The sequence below is a fragment of the Chelonia mydas genome, chromosome 8 (assembly GCF_015237465.2).
Source record: "Chelonia mydas isolate rCheMyd1 chromosome 8, rCheMyd1.pri.v2, whole genome shotgun sequence".
NCBI lineage: Eukaryota > Metazoa > Chordata > Testudines > Cheloniidae > Chelonia > Chelonia mydas.
This window is the reverse complement of record NC_057854.1, coordinates 25,355,746-25,383,059: the sequence shown is the minus strand read 5'-3', so window position 1 is coordinate 25,383,059 and position 27,314 is coordinate 25,355,746. Positions and strand designations below refer to the sequence as shown.

At 44.0% G+C, this 27,314-nt stretch overlaps 1 long non-coding RNA gene across 1 annotated transcript; it reads right to left on the bottom strand.

The window, feature by feature from the left end:
* LOC122461529 lies at positions 1-25,571 on the bottom strand. The gene is made up of 3 exons (XR_006283471.1): positions 25,390-25,571; positions 19,691-19,763; positions 1-2,554 (listed from the first exon to the last, which is right to left on the bottom strand). It is a non-coding gene; the product is annotated as an uncharacterized LOC122461529 (long non-coding RNA).
* Between the last annotated feature and the right edge of the window lie 1,743 nt (positions 25,572-27,314).

The window sequence follows — 27,314 nt, the reverse complement described above, 5'->3', positions numbered from 1 at the left end:
GGATTAGAGCAATTTTATTTTCAAAAATGTTTTCAATTCCCAAAGCTCTATCAGCAGCCATGTTGATTTTCTGTCTTTTATTACAGGTACTTATCTTTAGAGTCACTTCTAAATTTGAGATCATGGGGGTGACTGGGATGTTTTTATAGCAAAGTGTAGATTCTAATATGCTCCCATACAACAATAGACACACACGACTATAAAGAAATATAACAAAGAACCTTGGAAAAATTAAAAGCTAGTTGGGAGAGCTGAATGGCTCTGGGCACCAGTTAGGACCTCTGCAGACACTGCTGAGTCTATGAACTATGAACCAAGATCCCACCAGCAGTGACTAAATGTTACTATATGCCAGGGATCGGCAACCTTTGGCACACGGCACGGCAGGTAAGCCCCTTGGTGGGCCGGGCTGGTTTGTTTACCTGCCACGTCCACATGTTCGGCCAATCGCAGCTCCCACTGGCTGCGGTTTGCCGCTCCAGGCCAATGGGGGCTGCGGGAAGCGGCAGTCAGCATATCCCTCAGCCCGCACCACTTCCCGCAGCCCCCATTGGCCTCAAGTGGCAAACCACGGTCAGTGGGAGCTGCGATCAGCCAAACCAGCAGACGCGGCAGGTAAACAAACTGGCCCGGCCCACCATGGGGCTTACCTTGGCAGGCCGCAGGCCAAAGGTTGCTGATCCCTGCTATATGCTGAGTGCTTAGTAACCTCTCTTTTTCTTGATCTGTGATTAGGTGCAACCATCAAGGAGATATTAAGGGCTGTATCCCCACTCCTTGCACCCAGGTTTTCATTGTCCCCTGTTGTCCATCTCAGTGTGGCTTCAGAATTAACGCAGCAGCCCTCTGCCCACAACACACAGACAATTTTTCTATTGTTGCACCACTGCTTCTATGGTGGTTACTGAATCTTATGTCTGCAGCAACTACTGCACTGAAATTAGGGACATAAGTGAGTAATTTTGTTTTCCTCCAAAACTCATTTGCCCACTTAGGCATCTGATTTTAGCTGCTTTCGCCTCTTGATTTTATCACTTCCAGAACAGCTGAGCTCAGTGGTACACGGGGTTCCTTTTCCTTACTGGTAGGGAAGCACTTAAATGCTACATGTACATTCTCTCCTTCTGCTTGTTGAGTGTCTAGGAGCATAATAGCCCTCTTGTTCATTCCTTCAATATACTCCAGTGGGAATAGTCTCTACTAGAATCCAACCTCAACAAGCTCAAAGTTCCCCTTCTTCACAGGTGAAGGAGTTGGCTCCTTAGACATAAATGCACCTGGGCTCTTGCTATGTTCACTAGCCTTTTGGAGTTTCTTCTCCACCTGTGATGTGCCATGAGAAGTATCCAAGTGCTCTGGCACAACTCCAGGCACTTTCGTCAGGCCAAAGCCTTTTTGAAAGAAGTAGGTAGGCTTCCCCGCCCCGACCTAGACCTTCCTGGGATGTAGTGGGAAACCTCTGGATTTGCACTGAAGTAAGTGATTTGAGACTCTGGCCCAGAAATTGTTACAGTTTATGCTGGGGGGAAAGGGGAGGAAATGGAGAATAAAACCCACTTGAATCACCTACTTCAACACTTCAGGAGGGACATATGGCCAGGAGCCAGAGGTTATTGCTGTTGGGGTCTTTCTAGCAATGGAACACTGCATTGCTGCTACCTCTACTGCAGCCTTGAGGATTGGGTGAATCTGAGAAAGAGGAGAATAGGCTGCTGAATAGGCTACTTAGCTCAGGCTTCTGTCCCTAGAGCCTCTTGTGTATTGCCGTGAGAAAAGTGGAAAGGGGGAGGGTCACCTGAGCAGCCATCTGTGCAGTCCAATGAATCACTGCTGACCAAATTAGGAAGACCTGTCTTCAGCCAGGATCTCTGAAGATCTCCCATCAGAAAGACTTTCCCCTCAGCACACAGAGGGAGAGAAACACAACACTGGCTATGAAGTGGTTCCTTCCTCCTCTGCTACATCGGGTTCACCATTTTGAGAGTTAACAGGCCTATTTCTCCCAGGAGAGGAAAGAGAAGCACCTCCCATTCTCAGGGAGAGAGAGAAGATGAACACACAGATGGGCAGGGAGGAGCTGAACAAATTAAAAGGAGGAAAAGGGAAAATAGCTGTGGAATATTGTGCTTAAGACAAAGGCACCAGGAGTATGGACTAACACAGGCAAAACACTATAGCAGAAAGTGAAGGGCAGGCTCCTTAATTCTGGTCCACAGTCAATTGTCATCTCAGTACACTGGTCCAGAGGACTCTACTTATCAATTACCAATCAGTGAACATGACTCAGAGCAGTGTTTTACCATCATAAACTTCTTGGGCCAAATTCAGGTCAATGGAGTTGCACTCTCAGTATCCAGGCTGAATTTGGCCTCCTGTATCTCTCCTCCACATATGATTTCATTCTTTAATTTACATAAATAATCAAATGTTACCTTTCAGGTCTGAGTTGTACCCTGAGCTGAATCAAGCTGTTATTCCAATGCCCTTTCCTGGTTCTTCCTTCTTCACATGCCAATGTGCCACTCTGTCAGCATCATCAGTCGAGTAATCCCCCCTGTAAAGCATAAAACAAGGTGAATTGATTCAGCTCCTGAAATTCATTTTATGTTAAGGTTTTCTGATGCTGGAGAAGAAGCTCTTGCTGTGAGCTGAAGTTATCAGCGACACTTCATAATTCACATTTTGCTCCTTTTGCCTTTTGAAGTGTCATGTTACATTTTAATAAGTTCATGATGTGTTTGTACCCATTTTCCATTATTTGATTTTAAATGTCTTCCCTTATGTTAATCATTCCCTTTGCTTCCTTTTTGTCTGAATATTTTACTGCATCGTTACATTTAGAGACATTCATAGCAAATCACTTATCAGAGGAATTTAGGGGGAAATTTCAAAATATCTAAGTAATTTAGGAGCACAAATTCCATTAACTTTCAATGGGACTTGTGCTCCTCAGTAACTTAGCACTTTCAAAAATCCTACCTTTAGCCCCTTTATCATTTAGAAAATATTGCACACACAGACTTTGAGCAGTGTGGCAAGGCACCCCTTCTGCCTCACTGGACTTAGCACTTCCTCCTCTGGCAGGAAAATCAGCCTGGGGAAAATCAGCCCCCCCAGTCTGGAGTGTCTGTCTTCCCTCTTCGGGGTTTGTTTCTCAGAGCCTTCCCAGTAGGCCTCGGGGCTCGCCTGAGGAGTGCTACTCTGCCAAACAAAGGGAAACAAGTCTATAACGCAGGGATTGGCAACCTCTGGCCCGCGGCCCACCAGGGAAAGCCCCCTGGTGGGCCGGACCAGTTCGTTTACCTGCCGTGTCTGCAGGTTCGGCCGATCAGGGCTCCTACTGGCCGCGGTTTGCCGCTCCAGGCCAATGGGAGCCGCGGGAAGCAGTGGCCAGCACATCCCTCAGGGGCTTACCCTGGCAGGCCGCATGCCACAGGTTGCCAATCCCTGCTATAACACACCAAAACAAAAGGGAATATCTTTCCCTGGCTCCCCTCACTGGGGCAGATGTTGTCCTGTTGCTCACCCCGGGGTGTCAGTCCTTCCCCTAAACAGGCACTGGGTTTGGGGTGTCTCCCCTATAGGGAGGACTGCAGTCTCTCACACTGGAGAAGCCTATCTCCCTGCTGCCATCAACCTTGCAACAGTGAGAGATTTAACAGGTTTCAAGCTGCCCTTAATTGGACTCAGGTGTCCCTAATTGACCTGAAGTAACCCCTTCCCAGCTTGTAGGAAAAAGGGCCTTTAGCATTCTAGGGCTAACATACCTGTTTTCCCAGACCCTCCTGCAGCCTGAGTTTGTCACAACCGTCCAGCCTGACTTTGTCACAACAGTTACTGATAAGGATGTAAGAAAATTATGGGTCTCAATTTTATTGTGGAAACCACCACTTTTTATACACACCACAACTTTTTATAGTAGCCACACATTTGAGTAGCATTGCAACCATGCACCAGGTCATAACGCCACTTACTCAAATCTGGCCCAACCACCCCTACATCACGCCAAAGGAGCTGCAGGCCAAATTTGAGTCAGCAGTGTTGTGATCCTGTCAGAAAATGGTGTTGCAACCTAGTGCACAAGGTCGCATTACAATTTGGCCCAGCTGCCGCTCTGTTAAGCTTGCCTTCAAGAGCCAAGTGGGTCTCTTTTGTTACTGCTGCCCTTCTTTGGAAGGCAGGCTGCATGCCTTGCACTAAAACTGCAACTTTAACATAACTTTTGAACCTCCCACACACACACACACAAAAATCACCACTTTCTTACAGCCATACTAACAACAAAAAATGCTCATACATTCAAACGCTTGGTGGGAACACATTTCTGGCTTTGGATTCTTTGAGTTACTTCAACTGTGCCTTTGACTATTTGCTCTTCGTTATGCATGGTATATGACTGGTCCCCAATGTCACATGAAATTGCAACCACTCTTTGAGTGGATGACTGAAATGTCTAACAGTGGAGAGCACTTCTGGCGAAAATGGAGAATGCCTGTACTCAACTGGTCTGTACGATACTCATGAAGAGACCAAAATGGGGAGGTTCATCCCCTTGTTGTCTCACACTTAGGACTTGCCTATACAGAGAGTTATACCAGTTTCACTAAAGGTGTGGATTTAAACCCATGCAGACACGCTTAGTTCAGTTTTAAAGCTTTTGATTAAATTTATTAACCAGTTTCATCTACACCTAAACTAGGGTGGCTAGGTGTCCGGTCGAAAAGGGGACCTGACAGTGTCCAGTCAGCTCTACTGACCGGACACCTAAAGTCCAGTTACTGCAGGCGTGGGAGGCACCAAGCCAACACCCGCAACAGCCCCTAATACCTGCATTGGGCAGCTGCAGCTTCCAGCCCCAGCAAAGCAGGCGAGTCTCTCCCAACCCATGCAGGGAGGGGAGGAAAGGGGAAAAGTGAGTGACAGAGGGAGGGGGAAAGAGGAGCGAATGGAGGTCAGGGCCTCAGGGAGAAGGGGTAGGAGCAGGGTCTTGGGGGGAAGGGGTAGGACGGGGCGGAGAAGGGGAGGTCCCAGGACTCCTGCTGGAGTGTCCAGCTGTTAAATATTACAAAGTGGGCAACCCTAATCTAAACACTCTTAAACCCAAGTGTGTCTACACAGGAGCTACATAAACCCTTTTAAAACTGGTGTCAGCTTGTGTATAAATAAGGCATTAAATTGTCAGATTTTTTAGGCAGGGACCATCTTTTTGTTCCATTTGTGTACAGAGCCTGGCACACACGGTCCCTCATCCTTGATTGGGTCCATTAAGCCCTACCGCAATACAAATAATTAATATTGAGAATGTTCTGAGGAATAGAAAGGGTTACTTTTACTTAGTCTATCCGCTAAAATGTTAGAAGCTGAAGGACTAACAAGAAGAAAGATTTCCAAATGTTTTCCGATCATCCTTAGCTCAAGGGTATTCTTGTGGGTAAAACTGCTTAAGGTTTTCTTGGACAGAACTTTTTTCTGATTAAATCTCTTCTCTGTTCACTCTGTTCCAGCAATGGCATCATTATGATTCTGATAAGCTGATGTTACACCATATCTCACTTTACAATCCCATTTGCACTTGCAGTGATCATGGAAGAATTTTTTCTCCCCTTCACTGATACATGAGATTGAGCTGTTATGCAAAGACATCAAAGCCCAAAGAATTAAAATCCCATAGCGAGTTGCAGAAACTTCTGAGGCATGAGGAGAAATATTTGTAGAAACTTCACAGATCACAGCAGTAAAAGGATGCCGTTAATAATTACTGCTAATTAAAAATAACACCCACTCCACCCCAAGTCTTCAAGAAGAAAGTAAGGGTAAGTCTTCAATACCCGCTGGATCGGCAGGCAGCGATCGATCCAGCGGGGATCGATTTATTGTGTCTAGTCTAGGCGCAATAAATCGACCCCCGAGCGCTCTCCCGTCGACTCCTGTACTCCAGAGCCGCGAGAGGCGCAGGCAGAGTCGAAAAGGGAGCAGCAGCAGTCAACTCACCACGTGAAGACACCACAGTAAGTCGATCTAAGTATGTCGACTTCAGCTACGTTGTTCACGAAGCTGAAGTTGCATAACTTAGTTCGATTACCCCCGCCCCCGGCCTGTGTAGACCAGGGCTAAGTGACCTATTTACTACTGGGATCCCAAAGTCACAGAATCCAGAAAAAATATCCTAATGCATCTCCTCTGTTTCTATCTCCTTGTCAAGTCAGGGTTGTTCCCACCATGACATTTTCAAGTGTTTGACCCAGAATAATTTTAGAAGTCCTAACCAAAGGGTTTTTCATATCCTCCCTTGGGAGACTATCCCACAACCTAGCAACTTCCTAAGAGACAGGAATTTCCTCTTGATAATCAGTCTATTATTATTATTTGTATTTTTGCGGTGTCTGGGAGTCCCAGTCTTGGACCATGACCCCACTGCTAGGCACAGTACAAACACAGAACACACAGATGGTTCTTGCCCCAATTTAAGTAAGTTTCTGCTGCTAGTGTCATCCCATTATTCCTAATTATACCCCCATGTGGCACCTAAACAATTCCTCTTCCATGATGGTACTTACATCCTTTGGGCTAAGACTGAGCCTTTAGGAACAACCCTGAGCAAGGGGCCCTATCCCAGGAGTAGGCAATGGAAGGCACTGTTCCTCAGAGACCCCTCTCTGAGACGGAAGGGTGATAGTAATTTGCTGCTGGCCTATATCAGTAGGAAATTAGGTCACCCTCAAGCCAGTGCAGCTCTTCTGGCTGGCATACTGTGGGGGTGGAGAACCCCAAACCTCTCTGTCCATCTGCTATAGGAGGAGAGGCAGAGAACTAGTGGGCAAGCCAATTACTTAGGCTGTAACCTCTTTATGTTGGGAACTTTTTGTTACGTGTACACAGTGGGGTACTGATCCTGGATTGGGGCTTCTAGGCATTAGCATGATACAAACTTACAACTACAGCCAAACAATCACATCCAGACCAGACCTGATGTCCCGGTACACCACTCAAGTGTGTATGCAGGATTCTTACTCTGCTGCTAAGGCATGTATCATAATCTAGCCCTTCAGATAGCTGCAGCTAGTTCCGTTCTCTTACCCTTACTAATGTTGAGTGGTCCCTTTTGAATGAATGGAACCATTTAAAGAGTAAGATACTACTCAACATCAGTTAACGTTGAAAGAAACTGGCCCTTGATCATTATTTAGCCAAAGCTCATATTTCAATATCTCACGCTTTCCAGGCTCCTGGTCATTGTTATTGCCCCCTTACTAAAAAGTTTTCTATCTATTTTGATGCTCTGCACCATTCCAGAATATGCTGCATGATCAAACTTCTTATGAGTCTCCATTTTATGAATGACCCCAGGAGCAAAGTGATCAAAAGGTAGCCCTAGGATGATCCAGATATTGTGGAACCTTTAAGGGTTTAGACAACAGAATATAATTGCCCAAGTTCAAATTTGGCCGCTTCACCTGCATTAACTTTCTTCCTCTTATGAAACTATGCAATAGAGACCTCCATACTCATAATATCAGCTTTTCACCTCACTGAAAGAACATTCAAAATCCCTAACATTGTGCTGAGGTATTGGCTTAATTCAGATGGAAGAGAAAACTCATCGAGCCATAAACACCATGTTCCTTGGATACTGTTCACACAAGTGCTAAGAAGCAGTGGGATCTACTGGACAGGAATCAGTAGGCCTGGATTCTATTCCTGGATCTACCAATGACCTCCTGTGTGATTGTGGGCAAGTCACCACACCCATTTTCACTCCACCCTTTGTCTGTCTCATCTAGTTAGCTGATGAGCATTTTGGGATAAGCACCAAGTCTTATGTATGATTTCACAGTGCCTAGCACAATGGGGTTCCAATTTTGGTCAGACTAGGTACTACCATATATGATGATAATACTAATTCAGCCTGATCCTGTTTGCCTTGTAACAGCTGATGGGGTCATAACACAAAATGGCCTGGCTGCAGGGTATAATGCTCTGCCTCCTTTTTGTTACCCATGGAACAACCACCACTCTTTGGTAGCACTACCAAAGAGGCTTGCTGCACTACATATTATTCCCACTTGTCTTGCAACACTTGTACATGAAGAGCTGTAGTACATCCAAGATATGATGTTTCTATTATGTTATTTGCTAGCACTGAAATGTCCTTTTTGGAGATACACTCACCCTGAGGCAGCATTATCAGAAATGTCATTTAATAGATAAGAGGTGGGAAAACTTGGGACTAGATCCACAAAGGGATTTAGGTGTCTAAATCCAAAATTTAGATCCTCAAACCCCCCACTCAGCTGCCGCCTAACCCCGCAGGCATCTAAATTCCCTAGGTGCCTAAATTTCCACCAATAAAGTCTCTTAGGCTCCTAAAAATCTGCCACTAGGAATGTGCACAACTGCCTCAGTCCTGCACCTACCTCACGCCTAAGCTCCAGCAAGATCCTCAAATGAGGCATCCCCTCATCTAGCTTGCCTGCGGGACCCAATCCTGTAGGTGTGCTCAGATGCTGCCTAGAAGATTGGACCCCACACAAAATGCCAACCTTTGGGCATTATATTTCAATTACTAGAAATTACACTGAATTAGCAGAACAGAGATATCTTTTTGCCACTTCTACAAAACTAGGGAGGACGGGGTTACCACTTAGTGGTTATTTGCTCAGTGTGAAAGGCTTTGTCACCTTAATCCAGTTCCTAATGGACAGGAGTCTCCATCACAATTGTCGATCTCAGAAGAGTAACCAAAGATTGAATGAAAATGGAGACAAACTACTCCCTCCCACCTCTTCCAAAAGTTGTTTGAAGCACATTGGTAGGTCTGTGTGGTCGTGAGTCTGGATTGCTGCTGACTGTTCTGTGGCTAATTAGCATATCCTTTTCCACTGCTGTCAGTCCAGAACCCCTACACTAGCATTAAATCCATAAAGGGGGGGAGGAGAAAGACTCCCCTTGGTTAAAAAGCACTTTATTAGCTGCATATCTGTGGTCACAAATTACTGTTTACCTGTCAACTGGGCTCCGAACACCAATAAGATATTCTTTGAAGTTAACCTCTCGGATTTAAAGAGAATTTTAAAGAGCTGTTGAAGAACTGTTTGATCTAAAATCTGACTCTTTTGAAGTTGAGTTAATGGAAGATTATTTTTATTCACAATGATCAAGCAGTTAATGAGATAAAGTGATAGGGAGACAGGCTTAATAGCATATGTGGTTGCATTGTATGTTAATCCTTACAAAACAGAAAACCCAGAGGTAGTCAAGGCCACAAGAGTCAAAAGCTCAATGAGAAAAATTAACTCTTCATCAGACAAAGCTCCTTGATTAATTTTTGGCCAGACCCCAAACATTTCAGCACCATTTTCCAAACTCCCTCTCTGATGAGTGGTGAACAGATGACCAGTGGACAGATGACCTTTTATTCACACAAGCACAAAGTACAGTTAATAAGGAGCTCAGCCATGCTGTTTTTGCCATTATCTCAGCACGCTCTCTGACACTTGCCTGATGCACCAAAAGCTAACATCCTCCTGGAAAGGTGAGCGTGGCTATACAAAATGAAGGCCTGGTTAAAAGGATAAGGACTCCATGCATAAAAAAGCTGGAATGCAGAGGGGGTAAATTCAAAAGTTTCAAGCTGCTTTTTAGGAGACAGCACAAATGGGTGTTGGGCACAGGGTCCTGAAGGTTTGTACCCCACTGACAGAGAAGTATCCTGGGATACTGTGTGTGTCAGGTTGCCCAATGAAATCTTCAGCTAGTATATACCAGAAATGTAAGTTAGAGCTGCCTGTAGGTTGCTCTAAGTCACATGGCAGAGAGGACCAGACAGGCACTCAGACAATAGAATAAGGGCGTCACAATTGGCACAGGGAACGATATTCATTCTCCCCCCCTCTCTCTCTCTCTCTCTCTCTCTCTATATATATATATATATATAGGTATAACTAGGTGACAGAAGGATTGTCCCCATATCCAGTGACAGCATAGTTAAAAGTTGAAGCAAAAATGGGATTTGTCTGTATCCTTATAACCGGGTAAAAACCCTAAAAAGACAAAGGATATAGCTTAGTTATTATTGGGTCACAGTTCGGTCCAATCTGCACAATTTTTAATCAGGCTGTAACTGGATCTTCTAGCTTGTTATTTATATAATTCAGACAGGCCTGTCAGAGAGATAAAAAGCAAGGGCTACATATATAGAAAGAAGATTTTACCACAACACACACAAATTTGTTTGTATATTGCCAAGGAAGGATACCAATAACGCCATGTATTTATGCTCTGAGATTTGCTTTCCTTCAGTTCCTTTTTTCTGTTCTTTTATATAAAAAAATTGAGAACACGAACATAAAAATCAAACTTTTGGCAAAGCTCCCTATTTGCTTGTATCCTTCTCTTACACCAGATAGTTGTTCCCTTGAAATCAACACCTGAAAAGGATGAATCAGTCCAAACACTGCTTGAGCAAATAAAATTTTAACATGTACAGAAATAACCCTATAAAGGAACTTGCAATCTAGCTTAATAGCTTAGTACACTCCACTTTTGCCTCCAAAAGTCACAATAAAATGGCAGAGGATTTCAGTCCTGCATCCTCTTAAGCTGCAATATATCAGTGACAGAAATGGCAAACAGAAACCATGGCAAAATTCAGGACACTACTATTTATTTTCCTGAGCACATTTTGTTCTAGGGTAGAAATGCCAAGGATACTTGTAATGGAATTGTTACATAAACTGAGAAAACTAAATAAAACGTAAATACTCAAAAAAAAAAAAACCCACACATATCCAACACATTTGCCAAATACTGTGTTATACATACTGTAGATACATCATCTGTCAAAGGTACAAATCAAGTCTTATAGTATTTCAATTGTTTCAAATCTGCCCACTGATTATTCTACATATACTAAATACAAGTTTAGTTATTACAAAATATCTTCTTTCAATCAGATATTGCTTATAATTAAGGCTACAATTTAGTCACAGGTATTTTTAGTATAAGTCATGGACAGGCCACAGGCAATAAACAAAAATTCATGGTCTGTGACCTGTCCATGACTTATACTAAAAATACCTGTGACTAAATCTTGGGGCGGCTGCTGTTGCGGGGGGCCGCAGGTGACGTGGGTCATGCCCCACAGCTGTAGGGGCCACTGCTGTGGGGGGGCCAGCGGCACTAGCTGCTGTGGCCTCTGGAGCAGCAGCTGCTCTGGCCACCCCAGGGACTGCTGGTTGGGCAGTCCTTGGGGCCAGTGGCTTCAGTCACTGCTTGGGCGGTGCCGAGGACCATATGCCTGGAGCTGCCTGAGCAGCAGCCCATGCAGCTGGCCCTGGGCCACTCCAGCAGCACTGAGCCAACTGCTTGGGCAGCCCTGGGGTCAGTCACACTGGCTAGAGGACACGGAAAGTCATGGAATCCGTGACTTCTGCAACCTCCATGACAGACACGGAGCCCTATTTGTAATATAAAAGGTATCCAGTTTTACAATACTGGAAATATTTGTGTATGTTGCACAATAAGTTTGATCACACACACTATATGAGAAACATATGAACATTATAGGAATTGGCACATGAGATCAGATGAGTGGTACATCTAATCCAGTATCCGATCTCTGATGGTGGCTAGTACCACACGTTTCATAGGAAGATGCAAAAAAAAACGACAGTGGGGTAGTTATAGAATAACCTGCCCATAGGGAAAGATACTGTAGGTGTCCACAAATGAATGTGAAAATCATGGCTCCAATAAATGGCACTACTCATGTGAGTAAAGTTGCTTATGTGTAAGTGTTTGCAGGACTGGGGCCTGGGTGCACACATTATTGTTGAACATGCACTTTAGAAGGTCTGGGCAATATTCTGCTGTTCTAAATATTAGGTCCAGCATGTGGAATGTTAAACAGAGTCCCTATTTCCACAATTAGAAAAGATATGTTACTTTGTATTTCAAATCAGTGAAGGCTGAATTAGTTTTACAGGTGATCCTATAAACAGCAATTTACATGCAGAGATCATGAAGCCAAATGGAAAATGCCTCTTTCCCAGGATTTGAAATCAGCTGATTAATTTCAACTTGACCGTGTGCCCTCAGGACAACAGAAGTTTAATTCATCTCACTCATGATACTTATAACTAGTTTTACATAGTCACTAAATAACTAGTGAAGAGAGATTATTCTGTAGACGAAATCCCTCTGAATGAACACAAATTGAGTGAAGTGGATCAAAAGTGCCTGTTTCTGATACCAGAGAAAGTAAGTAAGTATCCTTCAGTGCTAGAGAAGTGGAATATATTCCTATTACAAGAACTTTAGACAGGGTGAGATAACAGCTGTGTTTAATACTCTGAATCATTTTCGTTCCTATGAACAAGATTTAATAATAGAGAAGGAACTCCAGTGCACTAAAAAATACGGAAAAGCATTAGCAGCTGATAACTAAATAGTGACAGCAGAACATGATAAAGTGACATCCTGATGGGGCATCTCCTGGCTCATTAGTACACAGAAGGCTCAAAGTATTTAAAAAAATATTTTATATAGATACATGTGAAGACTTTATATTTTGTTATTTATTAGGCCTTATGCAAGACTCCTTGGAGTCGATGGGAATCTTTCCATTGACTTCAAGGGGCTATGGATCTGGGGCTTAAATCCAAACTGTAAACTCCCTTACATCCATCCATCCATATAACCCTACTCTGGAGATCTAAGTTTACTCAGGTTTCAGAGTAACAGCCGTGTTAGTCTGTATTCACAAAAAGAAAAGGAGTACTTGTGGCACCTTAGAGACTAACCAATTTATTTGAGCATGAGCTTTCGAGAGCTACAGCTCACTTCATCGGATGCATACTGTGGAAACTGCAGAAGACATTATATACACAGAGACCATGAAACAATACCTCCTCCCATCCCACTCTCCTGCTGGTAATAGCTTATCTAAAGTGATCATCAAGTTGGGCCATTTCCAGCACAAATCCAGGTTTTCACACCCTCCGCCCCCCGCACACAAACTCACTCTCCTGCTGGTAATAGCCCATCCAAAGTGACCACTCTCCTTACAAAGTGCATGAAAATCAAGGTGGGCCATTTCCAGCACAAATCCAGGTTCTCTCACCCCCCCACCCCCATACACACACAAACTCACTCTCCTGCTGGTAATAGCTCATCCAAACTGACCACTCTCCCCACAATGTGCACGACAATCAAGGTGGGCCATTTCCAGCATAAATCCAAGTTTAATCAGAACGTCTGGGGGGGGGGGGGGGGGGGAGTTGGAAAAAACAAGGGGAAATAGGCTACCTTGCATAATGACTTAGCCACTCCCAGTCTCTATTTAAGCCTAAATTAATAGTATCCAATTTGCAAATGAATTCCAATTCAGCAGTTTCTCGCTGGAGTCTGGATTTGAAGTTTTTTTGTTGCAAGATAGCGACCTTCATGTCTGTGATTGTGTGACCAGAGAGATTGAAGTGTTCTCCGACTGGTTTATGAATGTTATAATTCTTGACATCTGATGTGTGTCCATTTATTCTTTTACGTGGAGACTGTCCAGTTTGACCAATGTACATGGCAGAGGGGCATTGCTGGCACATGATGGCATATATCACATTGGTGGATGTGCAGGTGAACGAGCCTCTGATAGTGTGGCTGATGTTATTAGGCCCTGTGATGGTGTCCCCTGAATAGATATGTGGGCACAGTTGGCAACGGGCTTTGTTGCAAGGATAGGTTCCTGGGTTAGTGGTTCTGTTGTGTGGTATGTGGTTGCTGGTGAGTATTTGCTTCAGGTTGGGGGGCTGTCTGTAGGCAAGGACTGGCCTGTCTCCCAAGATTTGTGAGAGTGTTGGGTCATCCTTCAGGATAGGCTGTAGATCCTTAATAATGCGTTGGAGGGGTTTTAGTTGGGGGCTGAAGGTGACGGCTAGTGGCGTTCTGTTATTTTCTTTGTTAGGCCTGTCCTGTAGTAGGTGACTTCTGGGAACTCTTTTGGCTCTATTTACAACGCACACTTTGCTTCTCTACAAAAGAAAAAGGACACTAAACTTTCTAAACTACTACATGCTACAAGGGGCCACAGCAATGGTTCCCTCAACCCACCCAGCAATATTGTTAACCTATCCAACTATACTGTCAGCCCAGCAGAAACAGCTGTCCTATCTCGGGGCCTCTCCTTCTGCCCCTCCACCCCCACGAACATGATACAGTTCTGTGGTGACCTAGAATCCTATTTTCGACGTCTCCGACTCAAGGAATATTTCCAAAATGCCTCTGAACAACATACTAATCCACAGAGGCCTCCCTACCAACATTACAAAAAGAAGGATTCTAGGTGGACTCCTCCTGAAGGTCGAAACAGCAGACTGGACTTCTACATAGAGTGCTTCCGCCGACGTGCACGGGCTGAAATTGTGGAAAAGCAGCATCACTTGCCCCATAACCTCAGCCGTGCGGAACACAATGCCATCCACAGCCTCAGAAACAACTCTGACATCATAATCAAAAAGGCTGACAAAGGAGGTGCTCTTGTCATCATGAATAGGTCGGAATATGAACAAGAGGCTGCTCGGCAGCTCTCCAACACCACTTTCTACAAGCCATTACCTTATGATCTCACTGAGAGTTACCAAAAGAAACTACAGCATTTGCTCAAGAAACTCCCTGAAAAAGCACAAGATCAAATCTGCACAGACACACTCCTGGAACCCCGACCTGGGATATTCTATCTACTACCCAAGATCCATAAACCTGGAAATCCTGGGTGCCCCATCATCTCAGGCATTGGCACCCTGACAGCAGGATTGTCTGGCTATGTAGACTCCCTCCTCAGGCCCTACGCTACCAGCACTCCCAGCTACCTTCGAGACACCACTGACTTCCTGAGGAAGCCACAATCCATCGGTGATCTTCCTGATAACACCATCCTGGCCACTATGGATGTAGAAGCCCTCTACACCAACATTCCACACAAAGATGGACTACAAGCCGTCAAGAACACTATCCCCGATAATGTCACGGCTAACCTGGTGGCTGAAATTTGTGACTTTGTCCTTACCCATAACTATTTTACATTTGGGGACAATGTATACCTTCAGATCAGCGGCACTGCTATGGGTACCCGCATGGCCCCGCAGTATGCCAACATTTTTATGGCTCATTTAGAACAACGCTTCCTCAGCTCTCGTCCCCTAACGCCCCTACTCTACTTGCGCTATATTGATGACTTCATCATCATCTGGACCCATGGAAAAGAAGCCCTTGAGGAATTCCACCATGATTTCAACAATTTCCATCCCACCATCAACCTCAGCCTGGTCCAGTCCACACAAGAGATCCACTTCCTGGACACTACAGTGCTAATAAACAATGGTCACATAAACACCACCCTATACCGGAAACCTACTGACCGCTATTCCTACCTACATGCCTCCAGCTTTCACCCTGACCACACCACACGATCCAGCGTCTACAGCCAAGCTCTGCGATACAACCGCATTTGCTCCAACCCCTCAGACAGAGACAAACACCTACAAGATCTCTATCAAGCATTCTTACAACTACAATATCCACCTGCGGAAGTGAAGAAACAGATTGATAGAGCCAAAAGAGTTCCCAGAAGTCACCTACTACAGGACAGGCCTAACAAAGAAAATAACAGAACGCCACTAGCCATCACCTTCAGCCCCCAACTAAAACCCCTCCAACACATTATTAAGGATCTACAACCTATCCTGAAGGATGACCCAACACTCTCACAAATCTTGGGAGACAGGCCAGTCCTTGCCTACAGACAGCCCCCCAACCTGAAGCAAATACTCACCAGCAACCACATACCACACAACAGAACCACTAACCCAGGAACCTATCCTTGCAACAAAGCCCGTTGCCAACTGTGCCCACATATCTATTCAGGGGACACCATCACAGGGCCTAATAACATCAGCCACACTATCAGAGGCTCGTTCACCTGCACATCCACCAATGTGATATATGCCATCATGTGCCAGCAATGCCCCTCTGCCATGTACATTGGTCAAACTGGACAGTCTCCACGTAAAAGAATAAATGGACACACATCAGATGTCAAGAATTATAACATTCATAAACCAGTCGGAGAACACTTCAATCTCTCTGGTCACACAATCACAGACATGAAGGTCGCTATCTTGCAACAAAAAAACTTCAAATCCAGACTCCAGCGAGAAACTGCTGAATTGGAATTCATTTGCAAATTGGATACTATTAATTTAGGCTTAAATAGAGACTGGGAGTGGCTAAGTCATTATGCAAGGTAGCCTATTTCCCCTTGTTTTTTCCTACTCCCCCCCACCCCCCTAGACGTTCTGATTAAACTTGGATTTATGCTGGAAATGGCCCACCTTGATTGTCATGCACATTGTGGGGAGAGTGGTCAGTTTGGATGATCTATTGTCAGCAGGAGAGTGAGTTTGTGTGTGTATGGGGGTGGGGGGGTGAGAAAACCTGGATTTGTGCTGGAAATGGCCCACCTTGATTATCATGCACATTGTAGGGACAGTGGTCACTTTGGATGAGCTATTACCAGCAGGAGAGTGAGTTTGTGTGTGTATGGGGGTGGGGGGGTGAGAAAACCTGGATTTGTGCTGGAAATGGCCCACCTTGATTATCATACACATTGTGAAGAGAGTGGTCACTTTGGATGGGCTATTACCAGCAGGAGCGTGAGTTTGTGTGCGGGGGGCGGAGGGTGAGAAAACCTGGATTTTTGCTGGAAATGGCCCAACTTGATGATCACTTTAGATAAGCTATTACCAGCAGAAGAGTGGGGTGGGAGGATGTATTGTTTCATGGTCTCTGTGTATATAATGTCTTCTGCAGTTTCCACAGTATGCATCCGATGAAGTGAGCTGTAGCTCACGAAAGCTCATGCTCAAATAAATTGGTTAGTCTCTAAGGTGCCACAAGTACTCCTTTTCTTTTTAAGTTTACTCAGTGAACACAGAACTGAGAGAAAACCTATTGGGCTGTCCATGTCATCCAGCTGCCAGTGCAGGACTTCAATTTGTGTTAATAAAAAGGTGACACTAAATAATTAGGACTGATATTTTCTTTTAATAAAAGCTCAATAAAAACTACCCCCAATATTCTAATATATGTTTTCTCTGCATTAGAGGGTGAATGTGTTTTCTGCATTGTATATTTCCTAAAGACATCATCAGTACGGGCCTGATCCAGAATCTAGTGAATTTTGCGGGACATTTTCCATTTACTTCAGTGGGCAGTGGATCTGGACCTATATGTAAGCAGGCAGTAGACTCAGAATCTGCCTATGTGGATGTTAACTATAGACGTATGGAGTTGCTCTTTTGCTCATACTATATAAGGGAGCAGTGAAAGGATGTGTCTGCTTGAGTAGTATCTGCCATCCCATAGGAAAGGTCTGTCACTCCAGCTGTAAAACATAGCAAGAAGAGCAGCTCTTCAAAAGTGTTATGAATTATCAATATTTACACAGTAATTGAGGGATTGATAAAATACATCTCTATTAAGCACCAGATTGTATCGCCATTATTGTTGTGAACTAACAAGGTCAGCGGCACACCAGAGAATATTTAGGGGCAGTGCTCCCATGTAACTGCTTTGCCACCTCCCACCACACCCCCGCCACTTCAGATGCTAACTCCTAGAAATGCCACTGGCACACTGCAAACATCACAGTCAATTCCAGGGGGTCACAACTTGAATTTTCTTTTTGGAAGAGCTGAATTACATGAGCACGAAAGCAAGTCAATTCAGCACTAACTAGATCCAGGCACTGCACTGGCAGCTGCTTTAGGCCCATTAGCTCATATTTTTGTACAGTGTAAAATTGTGATTAGAGCAGTGTACCTCACTAGTTCACTTCTGGTGAAATTCACCACTATGAAGATCAGCTTGAGGCCTACACATTGCTAAGCCACATTCAAGACTATTCTGAGGGAGCAACTAACATAGTGTTGGCTTTGCACTTACAGCAGATCAAAAAAAATTTGAATTTCAATTAAAAAAAAAGATCTGGAAAAAAATGTCACAAAATATTTCCCCTTTTTTGACCAGCTTTACTTGTGCTGGCCCTCTACACAGGGCTGAATTTCATCTGTAACAGCAGATAGGTAGATATTCTATTACACCTTACCTGCCTCACAGAAGCTAAGTCTGAGAAATACGACTGGACATAAGGAAATTTAAAGTCAGTTTTATGGCCTCGACACAAGACTATGCTCCTTCATAAAACAATGAGTCCGTATGATCTTATTGGAAGATCACTATTTTATTTTATTGAAGCATTCACAAAATTCATCCCCAGTGTCCCAATGTCAGAAGAGTGTGCAGAACATCTAGCTATTAGACCATGTGAAATACCTGAGCAGCGCAGAAGGATGCACATGCATATGTCCCGATATAAATTTGGCAATGGATCTTTGTGAATGTGATGACACCCAAAACCTGTTAGCTGATTACAATTGGATGAATTCAGTCAGCCCACCCTTGTTAGGAGTTCAGTTCATACATCCAAATTTCTGCAAAATTGCAACATGCTTTTTAGAAGACAAGAACTACTTTTTGGAAGTGCAAAACTCTGTGATTTTGCTTTGCCAAGATTCATGCAAACTCCCTCTCTGACTCAAGTATATGGATGGATTGTTGCCACCTTCTCCCACTTCCCCAAGCCTCTTGATGTTTTGAGTTCAAATCAACTCCCCACAAACCCAAACTAAAATTCTGTAAAACTTGCCAAGATTCACCTGGTTTTAAACTGAGTATGCTGCCCGACTTCAGTGCAAAACCATGCGGCTGAGATAAATTCACACCAATAATTTGTCAGTGATAGAGCTGAGCAAACTATGGCAGAAAAACTATCCATGAATATTCATTTGAATTCAAAAGTGAATTTCAATTTGGCTGTGTTCAAAACTCATTTGTGTTCATTTTCTGTGGACAATCAGGTGCTGGAGTTTTATTCATGAAAATGAATCTGAAGCTCAAATAGTTACTAAAAGGGAATTTTGAGTAGCATATTCAATTGCAGTTTGTGCCTGCCTTGGTGAGCTACATAAGTCACCTAATCAGGGAAGAAAACACAAAGAACAGTAACTTATGTACCTCTCAATGCAACACAATCTGTGGATATATACACAAGAAAGTGTTTACAAATGATCTTCAAAGCAAGCACTTATTCATTGAAGAGTATGGCCTAGTGGCTAGAGTATTGGACTGGGACTGAAGAAACCTGGTTCTGTTCCCAACTCTGTCACTAACTTTCTGGGTGACCTTTGACACTTCACATCATCTTTCTAGGCCTCGGTTTCCCCATCTGCAACTTGGGGAAAATATTTGGTAAAATTCCTTAGCAAAGTACTTTGAGATCTAGGGAAGAAAAGTGCTATCTAAGAACTAGGTATTATTAATGAATCTGGGAATTTCATAATTGTTTGCAGACAATTCACAAGCAGCAGTAGAGGGAGGAAAGATAAATAAATTATTGGCTGTGAACAATTTACATAGCCCTAGATGACAACCTGGTTTTAGTTTCAAGGCAAATGTCACATGGTTTTACATTCGTTATGCACAGCATGTATGGTGTTTGTTTCGGACAGTTTATCTCTTCTGTTCTTTCTATTCAATGAACCTCTTGCAAAGTGGACAACTTTCCACAGATATACAGTACCTTAGATTCAAGGAGGCAAATGGCAACTTTGTATAATTGGAATCCATCAAGAGCTGCATCGTGCCATCTTCTTCTTCAGAGTACATGAAAACCCAAGAAATGAGATTTAAGTCAGAAAAAGATAGAGCCTGAATAGTGAGGCTCTCTCACATCTCGGACTTTCAAATTCTTACATTTGCCCTTTACTTAAAAAAGTCAATGATTTCACCAAGAAAGTTTGATTAGTTTCTTTTACTTTCTGTAATGAAGTGCCATCCTTTTTACACTTGAAAGGATCTTTGTAATAATGCAACATTGATCTTTTGAATACAGATGAGCTAACCTAGATAATAGGATTTGGTACCCGAAAGATGGGACTTCTGAACATATCTAAGACTCCACTGCCATCAAGTGGATTTTCAAAACAGAGCATTGATTCACTGAGCAAATTTTAGATTTACCAGTGTCCCTCTAATGATACTTTTTTCTCTTCCATTGTATTTTTAGTTGCTCTTTTCAGCCCAAGGAAAAATCCTATGACAATTGAAAATTTAACACCTGCATGCCAACATAGGGATGCACAACCACTCATAGATGTTCTATACAGAGAGAAAAGCAGCTATCAGCAGATCCCAGTGACATGTATTTCAGAGCCTTTTTTCTTTTCTGTAGTTCATGCTATGCCATCATGTCTAAATTTACAATCATGTAACAATAATTTCTGAAGGTGGCTAGAGAACGGGAACAGTTTGATGAGCATTTTGAATGTATCTGCCCAAATATCAAGAAAACTGACTGAATTTAAAACAATCTGTTATATTTAAAATGTGTTTTCATAAAAGGAGTGATGCCACCAACAGTGCCCCATGAAAACTGTCAGATTATATATTTGTTTAACTAATGTATGCTAGTCCCAATTTTCAATCAATTGCGTACGTTCAAATCTAACAAGTGAAGCGGACTGGGCACTGTACTGGGATTCAAGAGACCGAAGTTTTCTTCCCAGCTGTACCACTGACCTGCTGTGTAACCTTGAGCTAGTCACTTCATATATCTGAGACTGTTTCCCCTCCTGCCCTTTGTCTATTTAGACTGTTCCTTACTATTTGGTTGTAGAGGACCTAGGACGACAGGGCCCTGATCTTGGCTGAGGCATCTAGATAATAAATATGTGTACTGGCCCTAAATGCCCATTTGGGCAACCAAATAATTATTATTTAACACCTACGTGTCAAATTAAGCACCCAACTGCAAGATTTGGTCATCTAACAGCGACTTTTAACTGTGAAAACTGGGCTCCATGTATCATCATTATTGAAAAAAATCTCTGATTTGCAAGAGTCTGTTACTTCTGTTTGTAAAGGGCTTTCATATGATAGCACAGTTCTTCAAGAATTTAAGTAGGCTTTTTAGGATGTTCAAAAAAATTAGGGGCTTCATTCACCCCTACTTCACTCCAGTTTTACATCTGTGTAACTTCACTAATTTCAACAGAATTACACAGGTGTGAATTACACTGAATTACAATTGAAGTAATGCATGGGTGAAGCAGGCCTTAGATATATAATCCAAGAACAACCCTAGAATGTGGGTTGATGGGGGTGAGGAGTGGAGCTAGATGTAACTTAAAGGTGGAAAGAACTTGAATGAGTTGAATGAGAGAATTAGTTTCTTTAAGTTGAATGAGAGAATTAACCAATAGATGCTGTGCTCATCTGAGTTTGTATTAGTTGCTCCTTGAGGCGTCAGCCAAACACTTGCCAATGAGTTGTGCGTCTAGGACCCAGCAGCAGTCTCAGAAATTGCACATAATCTTGCAAAGTATAAGAGAAGTGTCTCAGCGCTCCAGAAAATGATGCAGGAAAAGTTGTGCGTATAGATAATGTGTAGTCTCAGAACATACCTAAAAATTTATTCTTAAAAAAACAAAAAGGCACGGGAGATTATTTTAAGTGTACAAGATCACTGGGTTTTGGAAAAGCTTAGCTGCATCTCAGCAAGTCCACCGTTTGCTGCTCTCTAGATATTTCACATACTTTCTAATAGATACTCATTTCAATGGACCCTGGCACTTTGAAATTTAAATCCTTACACCTCAGCTACATCAAGAACAGGGCTATGGTGCTGTGTTAAAAAGCAGTCCAAGCATGGCTCCTATTTATCCATGATCTGTAATACATGTTACTCAGCAGGTAAGCACAGCACCAAACTGTGTCAGGAAAACTTTCAAAAAATAAGGGCCAACCTTGGCTCTGTAGGGTTGTTTTGATGGGTGGAGGGGAAGTTAAACAGCTTCTAAATGGTTATTGATAGGGTTGCCAACCCTTCCGGTTCCGCCAGGAGTCTCCCGGAATCTCCTGGTTCTCTAGCTCTATCTTTTGGTGGCTAATGAAGCCAAATCTGGAGATTTTAGGTGCTAAAAGTCCAGTGGCTCAGCAGGGCTAAGGCAGGCTCCCTACCTACCCTGGCTCCGCGCCGCTCCCAGAAGCAACCGGCACGTCCCTGCGGACCCTGGGGTGGAGCAGAAGGTCTCCACACGCTGCCCCTGCCCTGAGCGCCAACTCCGCAGCTTCCATTGGCCAGGAACTGTGGGCAATGGGAGCTGCAAACGCCATGCCTGCAGCCAGGAGCAATGCACAGAGACGCCCTGGTCCCCACCCCCAGCCTAGAAGCCGCTGCCACAGGGATGTGCTGGTTGCTTTTAGGAGCCACCTGAGGTAGGCCACACCCAAACTCCCTCCCAGAGCCTGCACTCCCTCTTGCACCCCAACATGCTGCCCCAGGCTGGTGAAAGTGAGTGGGGGGGGGGAGAGCGAGTGCTGGAGTGAGCGGGGGGCAGGGCCTCGGAAAAGGGGCGAGGCAAGGGTGTTTCGATTTGTGCAATTATACAGTTAGCAACCCTAATTGTCAGCCTGCAGAACTACTTGGGAGCTCAGTTTAAACCCTGCTTAACAGTTTTCACATGCAACTCTATTCCACGTGTATATGGAGCCTTAGAATAAGATAAGGTAAAGTAAGAGTCAGTTCAACCAACCTTTCTGAAGTCTTTTTTACTATATAACCCAATAATAGACTTATTGGGGATGCATTTTACACTGGCAAGATTCGTATTGCACTTGATAACTATAGTTGGGCGTTATCCTGTGTGCATAAATCAGAGTTTGTTAGCACTAGTGCACATGTGCCATCATTTCAGTTTCAGCTTGCCAGGCTCTGAGATTGTTTAAACACAACAATTCTATATTCAGAACATCAAGTGCTTCTGTTAGACCAAGACAGCAGCAGGATATCTCCTGACTTTTCCTTTGCAAGGGCCTTCGGGCAACGCCTATAGATCGGTAACTTGAGAAAAAAGCCAAAGTGAGCCATGGCTTTACTTGTAAACAGGGTCTTTGAAAGAGCAAAGGTGTGAGTTTGCCTCCACTAAAGCAAACTTACTTTGCTGTTTGCTTTAGGCATTTTTGTGATAAATCTGACGAGAAGGAATGGATTTCCTGTCGGTCCCTGCAAACTCTCCTTTTACTGAACCAAGCAAAACTGCTGGGATTTGATTCCAGATGCAAGCAGATATGTCAGGGTCAAAGACACAGGGTCAAAAGGGCATTTTATGATTAGGTACATTTCTTCTTAACCTTCATGCAATCTGAAGTAGCAAGTTAAAATGTAACACTAACATTTTGCTAATATGTAAAAGAGGCAGAATGGTAGAACTCCTGGGCTCTCTTCCTAGCTTGTATATTGATTCATTCTGTGACCTGTTAAATTGCCACTTCCCAAATGAGGTAGATGCTTACATCCAATTTACAGCTGAGTAAATTGAGACAGATTAGTAATGTGTCTTAATAGTTCAAATATATGATAAACCCTATCTCTGATGTAGTACTTTCCAGCCACTGATCTCAAAACACTTTAAAAAGAAAGCTAAATATCACTCTTCCCCTTTTAATGATGGCAAAACAGAGACATGAAGTAACTTGCCCAAGGTCACTGAATATGGCAGTGCCAAGAATAGAACCCAGGTCTTCTGACTCCCAGTCCAGTGTCCACCTACTGGGCCACGCTAGCTCCCAACGCCAGAGTATAGTTTTTGTAAAAGGCATATGGATTATTATAAGTCTCCTGGATTTCTGCTTCACAGCTAAATAATGCATATCCAGATTCAATGCTGCAAGAACCTGAGATATGAATGACAGGACTTATTAAATGGTATCAAGCTTATATATATTATCTTGGTGACATTTCCCACTAACCACTACCTATTCCATAAGCATCGTATCAAAGGGGAGATGAACGTTCTACTCAGATTGTTAGCATGTGTCTATCAAGCCAGGAAATGAAGATAAATTGGCTACTCTGCCACTTCCAACAATATAAATACACAAAGAAATAATATACAATATACATTTTTAACTATCTGTCTGGTTCTACCTGCAAACATGGCATTCTCTTGCGCTTCCATAAACAAAAAATACACTCAATGAAATCTAACAAATGTGCCATCTGTTCTGGAGTGGCTGAGAAAACAGAACAGCTTGTCATGAGGCAACACTGGCCCCTGGTGGCACAAATAAAGAGTAACACCCTAGAATTGATAGGAAGCAGCAAAATTTTGATTTTGAAAACTGAGGCATTTCCATAAATATTATTATAATTTATTTGGATGTTCATGGTGCCTATGATCCCCATCACAGACCATAGCCCCACCATACCTGACACTGTATAAACACCAAACAAATGCCTTATTTACTATAAGAAAACTTAACTTTAAGCAAATGTCATGTGAGTTGCTGTAAAAGTGAAATTGGGACAGACACAGCTTGTCGGTTTGTTCATTCTTTATGCCTTCCTTCTATTTAATACAACCGACAAGGGTGAATTGGAGCATGGCACGTGTATCGTATGGGTATTGTAATGCTTGAGCCCAGATTCATCCCAGTGCAGAGACAGAGAGAGATGGGAGGTTGATGTGTCTCCAGACTCAGAGACTGCAGGAGTCCAGTGCAGACTAGAGCGGCTGTTGAGGCTGGTCTAACTTGTGTGCCTGTAACACTAGCACCTTTACAGCAAACCACAGGGTTCAGGTTCTCCCTAGCTACATTCCCCTCCTACCCACACTCCTCCAAGCTACTCCCAGCCCACTCCCAAATGCCTTTGCACCTGCGGTGCCAGCTCAGCCCCCATGGCAAAGAGACGCTAGGGGAATAGTGACTCTAGCCCATGGATCCCTGGAGTGGTGGCTGACCGGGTACAGAAAAGGTCATAGTGTTTGAGACTGACTAAAAGATTCACATTCTTATCATGAAGCGGGCATTACAGGCACTTAGAAACACATAAGTAGAGCATTGCAGGAATTCCCGTGGCCTGGGAGTCATGGAAGTGAACCCAGGACAAAAGTGAGCGTATGTCTAGATTTTAAACTTTACTCCTCCAAAGTCAAATGGTCATTAAATCTGAGGTGCCACTGGAAATCAGGAATAGTCATGGATAAGAAAAGGATTAATAAGAGCCCTCGTGGCTTTTAGTTGTAAGTATAGGGTTTTTAAACTACCTTCTATTTCAATGTTTGGAGCCCTCTTTCCCCATGCTAAAGCAATTTACCATGGAGGAGGAGAAGTCATAGGGGTGGGGGAAGGGGAGAGAAAACCCTTGGAAAGGTTAACCCAGGAAGGGACTGCAACTGTATGTGACCCCAGCTGCATAAAGAAGTAAAGGGGAAAAACCTGTTGCTGAGTTCCTGGTTCCTGCAGCACTGCACTACGCCATGCACAGTGCAAAGGAATGAAAAGCCGGTTCCTGCAGGCTCAGTTAACACTCCAGTATCCTCCTGGGTGAAGAGGCACTGAACACCTGGCAGAACCTCCCCACTGCTCACTGCTGCCATTTTGAATCCTGTGACTGAGTCTGGGAGGGTGAGGAGTGCAGCTCATTTATAAATACACACAGCCCCACCTGGTGGCAGAAGTGCTGCACTGCTGCCTTCCATTAGAACAGAACAGAAGGTGCAAATCCAAGGTTTTTTGCTCTTTTAGGGTTACCAACTTTCTAATCCCACAAAACTAAACACCCTTGCCCCACCCCATCCCTTCTCGATGCCCTGCCTATGCCCTGCCCTTACTCTGAGGCTCCGCCCCCACTCGTTCCACCCCTCTCCCTCTGTCGCTCACTCTTCCACACCCTCTCTCACTTTCACTGGGCTGGAACAGTCGGGGGGGGGGGGGTTTGAGGGTTCCAGCTGGGGGTGTGGGCTCTGGGGTCGGGCCAGGGATGAGGGGTTTGAGGTGCATGAGAGGGCTCTGGGCTGGGGCATAGTGTTGGGGTGCGGGGGGTATGAGGGTTCTGGCTGGAGGTGGGGCCAGAGATGAGGTCTTTGGGGTGCAGGAGGGAGCTCTGGGCTTGGCCAGGGTTTGGCTGCAGGGGGGGTGTGTGCAGTCCCAGTGGTGCTTACTGCAGCTCCGAGAAAGTGGCCGCCAGGTGTCTCTGGCCTCTAGGTACATGGGTGGCCAGGCGGCTCTGTGCGGTGCCTTCACGCCCGCAGGTGCCACCCCCGCAGTTCCCATTGGTTGCAGTTTCCGGCCAATGAGAGCTACAGAGCCAGTACTTGGGGCAGGGGCAGCTTGCGGAGTCTCCCAGTCCCTGGGGCCGCAGGGACCTGCTGGCCGCTTCCGGGAGAGGCACAGAGCTAGGGCCCCGGGCCCCACTGCACCACTGATGGGACTTTTAACATCCCGGTCAGCGGTGCCAACCAGAGCCCCCAGGTCCCTTTTCGACCGGGTGTTCTGGTCGAAAGCTGGATGCCTGACAACCCTACTATCTTTAGTTTTGTGCTTTGTTGTTTTGCTTTTTCTTTTGCTTGTGGAAGATGCTGGTGCCCCCTGTTGGCTAAGGGAGCATAGTGTTTATAATGGGGAAATAAAAGTCATTGGTATAAAGAAAAAACATGTTAAAGTTGCAGCATTCTGATTATCTTAACCCACTACACTTCAAGTACTATCTGCCGCATTGAAATGTCACAGGAATTTAAGGGGATATTGTCTAGCAGATTAGGCCACAAATGCAGGGACTAATCTATAGAAAAAAGAAAGGCAGATACATGTGGGGACAGAGCTCTAAAATCCAGTTCAAATAGAAATTTAGTTTATTAAATTGAAATTACATATAAGAAAAAGCAGGTGGTGTTTGTGTTATTTAAACATTCCCTTGCAATGCTGGAAGCCCAAATCAAACAGCACTGTTAGTGCGTGAGAACTAGAAAATGAGACTGTCTATATTCAAGAAGTTAATCAAACCAGTTTAATTTCCCTATCTCAGCTGGGAGATATTCAGGTAGGAAACAAACCATGTAGTGCAAAAGGAAATCAAGTTTGCAGTGGTATGTCAGTCTAGTGATCATTCTCTCCCTCCACGGTAGTTCCCACTGAAGCCAAATTAGTTTGCTTTATGATGGAGACAGCATTGCTTGCGCTTAGATCAGTAAACTCTTTAAGGTGGGGACCACGTTTTGTGTTTTGTGTTTGTACAGTTCCTAGCACAATGGCGTCATGGTCCACGACTGGGGTCCTACATGCTACCAATAAATAGCATAATAATAAAAATTAATAACAATGATAAGTAGGGTATGACCCAGAACCACTTATGCATATGCTTA